At 39.6% G+C, this 10,264-nt stretch overlaps 2 non-coding genes across 2 annotated transcripts; both read right to left on the bottom strand.

The window, feature by feature from the left end:
* Positions 1-3,235: 3,235 nt before the first annotated feature.
* Positions 3,236-3,343, bottom strand: LOC130955066 (small nucleolar RNA R71). The gene has a single exon (XR_009076576.1). It is a non-coding gene; the product is annotated as a small nucleolar RNA R71 (small nucleolar RNA).
* Positions 3,344-9,822: 6,479 nt separating this feature from the next.
* Positions 9,823-9,930, bottom strand: LOC130956457 (small nucleolar RNA R71). Its single transcript, XR_009077128.1, has one exon. It is a non-coding gene; the product is annotated as a small nucleolar RNA R71 (small nucleolar RNA).
* Between the last annotated feature and the right edge of the window lie 334 nt (positions 9,931-10,264).

The raw sequence follows: 10,264 nt of genomic DNA, 5'->3' as shown, positions 1-10,264 counted from the left end.
GGGATTTTCGAAAAAATGCAAGAAAAAAAAAATTTTAAAAGCATGCAATTGACACCAAACTTAAAAATTGACTCAAGACTCAAACAAGAAACACAAAATATTTTTGATTTTTATGATTTTATGAATTTTTTTGTATTTTTATTAATTTTTTTTCGAAAATAATGTTTTGAAAGACGAAAAATAAAAAGAAAAATTTGAAAAAAAAAAGATTTTTGAAAAGAAAAGTACCTAATCTGAGCAACAAGATGAACCGTCAGTTGTCCATACTCGAACAATCCCCGGCAACGGCGCCAAAAACTTGGTGGACGAAATTGTGATCATCATTATATGTTTCTTGGATTTTGAATGGAATATACTCTTAGGGCACTGTTTATTTTCACAACTCCGTTCAACTAACCAGCAAGTGTACTGGGTCGTCCAAGTAATAAACCTTACGTGAGTAAGGGTCGAATCCACAGAGATTGTTGGTATGAAGCAAGCTATGGTCACCTTGTAAATCTCAGTTAGGCGAATTAAACATTATTTATGGGTTCGAGGATAAAAAGAAGTAAATAATAAAAAGGATAGAAATACTTATGCAGATTCATTAGTAGAGGTATCAGTTAAGTATATGAAGATGCTGTATGGCTCAAGGACGCCTGCCTTCCTACTGCTTCTACTCAATCCTTCTTACTCCTTTCCATGGCAAGCTTTGTATAGGGGTTCACCATCAGCTGTGGCTACTTTCTTCCTCTCGGGGAAATATCCTATGCGGCTGTCACTCGCACAGCTAACCAGTCTAGAGGCATCACCCATGGTTGGTGGCTACATCCCATCCTCGCAGTGAAAGCTAATGCTCACGCACTCTGTCACAGTACGGCCAATCACCGGTTGGTTCCCGCTCCTACTGGAATAGAATCCCTTGATTCTTTTGCATCTGTCACTAACGCCCAGCAGGTTACAAGTTTGAAGCACGTCACAGTCATTCATTACCGGAATCCTACTCGGAATACCACAGACAAGGTGAGACTTTCCGGATTCCCAGGATCCTACCCGGAACACCACAGACAAGGTTGGACTTTCCGGATCCTCATAAATGCCGCCATCCATCTAGCTTATACCACGAAGATTCTGTTGGGGAATCTAAGAGATACACATTCAAGCCTTGTTGCATGTAGAACGGAAGTGGTTGTCAATCACGCGCGTTCATAAGTGAGAATAATAATGAGGGTTATCTAACTCATCACATTCATCATATTCTTGGGTACGAATGAATATCTTGGAATAAGAATAAAAGAGGAATTGAATAAAAGAAAATAGAACTTCATTAATACTTGAGGTACAGCAGAGCTCCACACCCTTAATCTATGGTGTGCAGAAACTCCACCGTTGAAAATACATAAGTGAAAGAGGGTCAGGCATGGCCGAATGGCCAGCCCCCTAAAACGTGATCAATGATCTCCTAGGATGAAGAATAAAGTAAAACTGAGATCAAAGATGTCTAATACATTAGTAAATCATCCTATTTATAATAAACTAGCTCCTAGGGTTTACATGAGTAAGTAATTGATGCATAAATCCACTTCTGGGGCCCACTTGGTGTATGTTTGGGATGAGCTTGATCTATCCACGAGCTGAGGCTTCTCTTGGAGTTGAACTTTGAGTTATGACGTGTTTTGGGCGTTCAACTCCGGATCATGACGTTTTTCTGGCGTTTAACTCTAGAAAGGAGCATGTACTTGGCGTTCAACGCCAAGTTACGTCGTCATTCTTCGAATAAAGTATGGACTATTATATATTGCTGGAAAGCCCTGGATGTCTACTTTCCAAAGCCGTTGAGAGCGCGCCAATTGGAGTTCTGTAGCTCCAGAAAATCCATTTCGAGTGCAGGGAGGTCAGATTCCAACAGCATCAGCAGTCCTTTTGTCAGCCTTTTTCAGAGTTTTGCTCAAATCCCTCAATTTCAGTCAGAATTTACCTGAAATCACAGAAAAACACACAAACTCATAGTAAAGTCCAGAAATGTGAATTTAACATAAAAACTAAGGAAAACATCCCTAAAAGTAGCTTGAACTTACTAAAAACTACCTAAAAACAATGCCAAAAAGCGTATAAATTATCCGCTCATCAGTTTTCAAAATCAATTTTTTTCCTTTTTCAAAGATACTTGCTATCAATTAATGATTTGATTCAACATTTCAAGTATGTTGCCTTTTCTGTTGAGAAAGGTTTAATGTTTGAATCATATCTTTTCTTGTTAGGCAAGTCATTAATTTTTAAAATCAAATCTTTTTAAAATTGTTTTCAAATCATATCTTCTCAATCACATATTTTTTAAAACCAATCATATCTTCTTAACCTCATCTTTTTCAAAATAATGTTCAATCAAATCTTTTTGATTTCTAATTTCAAATCTTTTTCAAAAATCACTTGATTCCTTTTCCACTTTGAGTTTTCGAAAATTATCAATCAATTTTTCAAAATGTTTTTAAAAACTTTTTAATTAATTTTCGAAAAATTCTCTTCCCCTCTTCTCACATCCTTCTATTTATGGACTAACACTATTCCTTAATGTAAAATTCGAACTCCATCTTCTTTGATAAGTTCGAATTTTCTACTTCTGTCTTCTACTTTTCTTTTCCTCTGACACCTCAAGGAATCTCTATACTGTGACATAGAGGATTCCATTTTTTCTTGTTCTCTTCTCTTTCATATGAGCAGGAGCAGAGACAAAGGCATTCTTGTTGAAGCTGACCCTGAACCTGAAAGGACCTTGAAACAAAAACTAAGAGAAGCTAAGGCACAATTCTCTATAGAGGACCTAACAGAAATCTTCAAAGAAGAAGAACACATGGCAGCCGAAAACAACAACAATGCAAACAATGCAAGGAAGGTGCTGGGTGACTTTACTGCACCTACTCCCGACTTCTATGGGAGAAGCATCTCTATCCCTGCCATTGGAGCAAACAACTTTGAGCTTAAGCCTCAATTAGTTTCTCTAATGCAACAGAATTGCAAGTTTCATGGACTTCCATTGGAAGATCCTCATCAGTTTTTAGCTGAATTCTTGCAAATCTGTGACACTGTCAAGACTAATGGGGTAGACCCTGAGGTCTACAGACTTATGCTATTCCCTTTTGCTGTAAGAGACAGAGCTAGGACATGGTTGGACTCACAACCTAAAGAAAGCCTGGACTCATGGGAAAAGCTAGTCAATGCCTTCTTGGCAAAGTTCTTTCCACCTCAAAAATTGAGTAAGCTTAGAGTGGAGGTCCAAACCTTCAGACAGAAGGATGGAGAATCCCTCTATGAAGCTTGGGAAAGATACAAACAATTGATCAGAAAATGTCCTTCTGACATGCTTTCTGAATGGAGCATCATAGGTATTTTCTATGATGGTCTCTCTGAACTATCCAAGATGTCTTTGGATAGCTCTGCTGGAGGATCTCTTCATTTGAGGAAGACGCCTGCAGAAGCTCAAGAGCTCAGTGAAATGGTTGCAAATAACCAATTCATGTACACTTCTGAAAGGAATCCTGTGAATAATGGGACTAGTCAGAAGAAAGGAGTTCTTGAGATTGATACTCTGAATGCCATTTTGGCTCAGAACAAGATATTGACTCAACAAGTCAATTTGATTTCTCAAAGTCTGTCTAGAATGCAAAGTACACCAAGCAGTACTAAGGATGCTTCATCTAAAGAAGAAGCCTATGATCCTGAGAACCCTTCAATGGAAGAGGTGAATTACCTAGGAGAACCCTATGAAAACACCTATAATTCTTCATGGAGAAATCACCCAAATTTCTCATGGAAGAATCAAGAAAGACCTCAACAAGGTTTTAACAACAATAATGGTGGAAGAAACAGGTTTAGCAATGGCAAGCCTTTTCCATCATCTTCTCAGCAACAGACAGAGAATTCTAAGCAGAACCCCTCTGACTTAGCAACTATGGTCTCTGATCTAATCAAAACCACTCAAAGTTTCATGACTGAAACAAGGTCCTCCATTGGGAATTTGGAGGCACAAGTGGGACAGCTGAGCAAGAAAGTTACTGAACTCCCTCCTAGTACTCTCCCAAGCAACACAGAAGAAAATCCAAAAGGAGAGTGCAAGGCCATCAACATGGCCGAATTTGGAGAGGAAGGAGAGGAAGTGAACGCCACTGAGGAAGACCTCAGTGGGCATGCACTAGCCTCCAATGAGTTCCCCAATGAGGAACCATGGGAATCTGAGGCTCAAAATGAGACCATAGAGATTCCATTGGACTTACTTCTGCCTTTCATGAGCTCTGATGAGTATTCTTCCTCTGAAGAGGATGAGTATGTCACTGAAGAGCAAGTTGCTAAATACCTTGGAGCAATCATGAAGCTAAATGACAAGTTATTTGGAAATGAGACTTGGGAGAATGAACCTCCTTTGCTCACCAAAGAACTGGATGACTTGTCTAGGCAGAAATTACCTCAAAAGAGACAAGATCCTGGGAAGTTTGCAATACCGTGTACCATAGGCAACATGACCTTCAAGAAGGCTCTGTGTGACTTAGGGTCAAGTGTAAACCTCATGCCTCTCTCTGTAATGGAGAAGCTAGGGATCTTTGAGGTGCAAGCTGCAAGAATCTCATTAGAGATGGCAGACAACTCAAGAAAACAAGCTCATGGACTTGTAGAGGATGTTTTGGTGAAGATTGAAAACCATTACATCCCTGCGGATTTCATAGTCCTAGAGACTGGGAAGTGCATGGATGAAACCATCATCCTTGGCAGACCCTTCCTGGCCACAGCAAAGGCTGTAATTGATGTTGATAGAGGAGAGTTGATCATTCAAGTGAATGAAGAATCCTTGGTGTTTAAGGCTCAAGGATATCCCTCTGTCATCATGGAGAGGAAGCATGAAGAGCTTCTCTCAAATCAGAGTCAAATAGAGCCCCCACAGTCAAACTCTAAGTTTGGTGTTGGGAGGCCACAACCAAACTCTAAGTTTGGTGTTGAACCCCCACATTCAAACTCTAAGTTTGGTGTTAGGAGGTTCCAACATTGCTCTGAGAAAATGTGAGGCTCCATGAGAGCCATCTGTCAAGCTACTGACATTAAAGAAGCGCTTGTTGGGAGGCAACCCAATGTTATATGTTATCTAGTTCTCTTTGTTATTTTATGTTTTTTGTAGGTTGATGATCATAAGAAGACACAAAATCAATTGAAAAAGCAAAAACAGAATGAAAAACAGGAAGAAAAACAGCACACCCTGGAGGAAGAACCCACTGGCGTTTAAACGCCAGTGAGGCTAGCAATTGGGCGTTTAACGCCCAGTCTGGCACCATTCTGGGCGTTTAACGCCAGAAAGGGGCACCAGACTGGCGTTAAACGCCAGAAAAGGGCAAGAACCTGGCGTTAAACGCCAGGAATGGGCACCAGCCCGGCGTTTAACGCCAGAAATGGCTCAAAACGTGATTTTGAATGCCATTTGGTGCAGGGATGACCTTTCCTTGACACCACAGGATCTGTGGACCCCACAGGATCCCCACCAACCTCACCACTCACATCCATCCTTCATAAAACCCCACCTACCTCACCCTTCAAATTTAAACCACTTTCCCTCCCAAACCCACCCATACATGACCGAACCACAAAGCCATCTCCCTCTCCTCCATTTCTTCTTCTTCTACTCTCTTCTTTCTTCTTTTGCTCGAGGACGAGCAAACCTTTTAAGTTTGGTGTGGTAAAAGCGTTGCTTTTCGTTTTTCCATGACCATTTATGGCATCCAAGGCCGGAGAAACCTCTAGAAAGAGGAAAGGGAAGGCAAAAAGCTTCCACCTCCGAGTCATGGGAGATGGAGAGATTCATCTCAAGGGTGCATCAAGACCACTTCTATGAAGTTGTGGCCATGAAGAAGGGTCAACTTTGATCAAAGTTTGGACCAAGTCCTCATAGACATTTGTGAAGAGGGCGTTCAATGAAAGAGAGATTCAAGAGGGAAGCCGGTTCAACTGAGAAGGCATGACCTCAAGCCCATCACTAAGAAAAGGATGGAGCAAACAAGAGACCCCTCTCATCATGAGATCCCTGAGATGCCTCAAGGGATGCACTTTCCTCCACAAAACTATTGGGAGCAACTGAACACCTCCCTAGGAGAACTGAGTTCCAACATGGGACAACTAAGGGTGGATGATGAGCGGATAATTTATACGCTTTTTGGCATTGTTTTTAGTATGTTTTTAGTAGTTTTAGTTGAGTTCTTAGTATATTTTTATTAGTTTTTAGTTAAAATTCACTTTTCTGGACTTTACTATGAGTTTGTGTGTTTTTCTGTGATTTCAGGTATTTTCTGGCTGAAATTGAGGGACCTGAGCAAAAATCTGATCCAGAGACTCAAAAGGACTGCAGATGCTGTTGGATTCTGACCTCCCTGCACTCGAAGTGGATTTTCTGGAGCTACAGAAGCCCAATTGGTGCGCTCTCAACGGCGTTGGAAAGTAGACATCCTGGGCTTTCCAGCAATATATGATAGTCTATACTTTGCCCAAGATTTGATGGCCCAAACCGGCATTCAAAGTCACCTCAAGAAATTCCAGCGTTAAACGCCGGAACTGGCACCTAAATGAGAGTTAAACGCCCAAACTGGCACCAAAGCTGGCGTTTAACTCCAAGAAGAGTCTCTACACGAAAATGCTTCATTGCTCAGCCCAAGCACACACCAAGTGGGCCCGGAAGTAGATTTTTATGTCATTTACTCATCTCTGTACACCCTAGGCTACTAATTCTCTATATATAGGACCTTTTACCATTGTATTTTTCATCTTTGGACATCTAGTTCTTAGATCAGATCTTGGTTCTTCTGGTTCCCTCTCTGGGGCCGAAGCCAATGATCACTTTTGTTCTTATGTATTTTCAACGGTGGAGTTTCTACACACCATAGATTAAGGTGTGGAGCTCTGCTGTACCTCGAGTATTAATGCAATTACTATTGTTCTTCTATTCAATTCCGCTTGTTCTTTGTCCAAGATATCACTTGTTCTTCAACTTGATGAAGGTGATGATCCGTGACACTCATCATCATTCTCACTCATGAACAAAGTGACTGACAACCACTCTTGTTCTACAAGCATTCGAGGCTCTAGTGAATATCTCTTGGATTCTTTAACCGGAATCTTCGTGGTATAGGCGAGAACTGATGGCGGCATTCAAGAGAATCCGGAAGGTCTAACCTTGTCTGTGGTATTCTGAGTAGGATTCAATGATTGAATGACTGTGACGTGCTTCAAACTCCTGAGGGCGGGGCGTTAGTGACAGACGCAAAAGAATCACTGGATTCTATTCCGGCCTGATTGAGAACCGACAGATGGATAGCCGTGTCGTGACAGGGTGCGTTGAACATTTCCAATGAGAGGATGGGAGGTAGCCACTGACAACGGTGAAACCCTTGCATAAGCTTGCCATGGAAAGGAGTAAGAAGGATTGGATGAAGACTGTAGGAAAGCAGAGAGACGGAAGGGAAGGCATCTTCATTCGCTTATTTGAAGCTCTCACCAATGATATACATAAGTATCTCTATCTCTATCTTTATGCTTTATTCGTTTATCACTATACCCATTTGAGTCTGCCTGACTGAGATTTACAAGGTGACCATAGCTTGCTTCATACCAACAATCTCCGTGGGATCGACCCTTACTCGCGTAAGGTATTACTTGGACGACCCAGTGCACTTGCTGGTTAGTTGTGCGAAGTTGTAGTGATCACAATTTCGTGCACCAAGTTTTTGGCGCCGTTGCCGGGGATTGTTCGAGTATGGACAACTGACGGTTCATCTTGTTGCTTAGATTAGGTATTTTTTTTCAGAGTTCTTAAGAATGAATTCTAGTGTTTCAAGGTGATGTTCTTATCATCACCAAAGCTGATTGATCCTCATCAATTTAGCTCTTGAATGCAATGTCCTGCTGAAGCTTGGCTAGCTATGTCTAATTCCTTTAGACTAAAGCTTTAGACTAACATTGCATGATTCCTGGAATTCTCATTAAGAACTTTGATACCTTTATTTCTTTTCCACTTAATTTTCGAAAAATCCAAAAAAAAAATTACAAAATCATAAAAACAAAAAAATATTTTATGTTTCTTGTTTGAGTCTAGAGTCTCATTTTAAGTTTAGTGTCAATTGCATGTTTCTGTTCTTATTGCATTCATGCATGTATCTTCATTAATCTTCAAGTTGTTCTTGATGATTTCATTACTCTGATCTTTGAATTCTATTGACTTGAGTGTTTTGTGTTTCTCATATGCATTCTCATGTTAGTGTCAGTAGTATACAAACTGCTAAGTTTGGTGTCTTGCATGCATTGTTATTTGATTTTAGTTGCATTATTCCTCATTATTAAAAATCCAAAAATATTTTTAATTTGTGTCTTTTCAAGTCAATAATACAGAGAATTGAAGATTCAGAACATACTGCAGAGGAATTATACAGAAAAAGCTGAGCATTCGAAAATGCCCAGTGAAGAAGACAGACTGGCGTTTAAACGCCAGCCAGGGTACCTGGTTGGGCGTTTAACGCCCAAAAGGATAGAGTTTTGGGCGTTAAACGCCAGAATGTGCACGATTCTGGGCGTTTAACGCCAGGATGGCACAAGGGGGAAGATTTTGTTTTCAAAATCAATTTTTTTTCAAGTTTTCAAAGTTTTTCAAAATCAAATCTTTTTCAAATCATATCTTTTCAATCAAATGTTTTCAAAATCAATTTCTTTCCTTTTTCAAAGATACTTACTAACAATTAATGATTTGATTGAACATTTTAAGTATGTTGCCTTTTCTGTTGAGAAAGGTTTAATGTTTGAATCATATCTTTTCTTGTTAGGCAAGTCATTAATTTTTAAAAATCAAATCTTTTTAAAATTGTTTTCAAATCATATCTTTTCAATCATATCTTTTTAAAACCATAATTTTTCAATCAAATCTTTTTAATCACATCTTTTTCAAAATAGTTTTCAATCAAATCTTTTTTATTTCTAATTTCAAAATCTTTTTCAAAAATCACTTGATTTCTTTTCCACTCTTATTTTCGAAAATCAATTAAGTGTTTTTCAAAATGTTTTCAAAATCTTTTACTTAATTTTCGAAAATTACTTCCCTTCTTCTCACATCCTTCTATTTATGGACTAACACTATTCCTTAATGCAAAATTCGAACTCCATCTTCTTTGATAAGTTCGAATTTTCTATCTCTGTCTTCCATTTTTCTTCCTCTGACACCTCAAGGAATCTCTATACTGTGACATAGAGGATTCCACATTTTCTTGTTCTCTTCTCTTTCATATGAGCAGGAACAAAGACAAAGGCATTCTTGTTGAAGCTGACCCTGAACCTGAAAGGACCTTGAAGCGAAAGCTAAGAGAAGCTAAGGCACAACTCTCTGTAGAGGACCTAACAGAAATCTTTAAAGAAGAAGAACCCATGGCAGCCGAAAATAACAACAATGCCAACAATGCAAGGAAGGTGCTGGGTGACTTTACTGCACCTACTCCCAACTTCTATGGGAGAAGCATCTCTATCCCTGCCATTGGAGCAAACAACTTTGAGCTTAAGCCTCAATTAGTTTCTCTAATGCAACAGAATTGCAAGTTCCATGGACTTCCATTGGAAGATCCTTATCAGTTTTTAGCTGAATTCTTGCAAATCTGTGACACAGTCAAGACTAATGGGGTTGACCCTGAGGTCTACAGACTGATGCTATTCCCTTTTGCTGTAAGAGACAGAGCTAGAATATGGTTGGACTCACAACCTAAAGAAAGCCTGGACTCTTGGGAAAAGCTAGTCAATGCCTTCTTGGCAAAGTTTTTTCCACCTCAAAAATTGAGTAAGCTTAGAGTGGAAGTCCAAACCTTCAGACAGAAGGATGGTGAGTCCTTCTATGAAGCTTGGGAAAGATACAAACAATTGATCAGAAAATGTCCTTCAGACATGCTTTCTGAATGGAGCATCATATGTATTTTCTATGATGGTCTCTCTGAACTATCCAAGATGTCTTTGGATAGCTCTGCTGGAGGATCTCTTCATCTGAAGAAGATGCCTACAGAAGCTCAAGAGCTCATTGAAATGGTTGCAAATAACCAATTCATGTACACTTCTGAAAGGAATCCTGTGAACAATGGGACTAATCAGAAGAAAGGAGTTCTTGAGATTGATACTCTGAATGCCATTCTGGCTCAGAACAAGATATTGACTCAGCAAGTTAATTTAATTTCTCAAAGTCTGTCTGGAATGCAAAATGCACCAAGCAGTACTAAGGATGCTTCATCTG

The sequence above is a fragment of the Arachis stenosperma genome, chromosome 1 (genome assembly GCF_014773155.1).
Source record: "Arachis stenosperma cultivar V10309 chromosome 1, arast.V10309.gnm1.PFL2, whole genome shotgun sequence".
Taxonomy (NCBI): Eukaryota; Viridiplantae; Streptophyta; class Magnoliopsida; order Fabales; family Fabaceae; genus Arachis; species Arachis stenosperma.
Note: the sequence above shows the minus strand (reverse complement) of the source record. Positions and strands in the feature narration are given on the sequence as shown.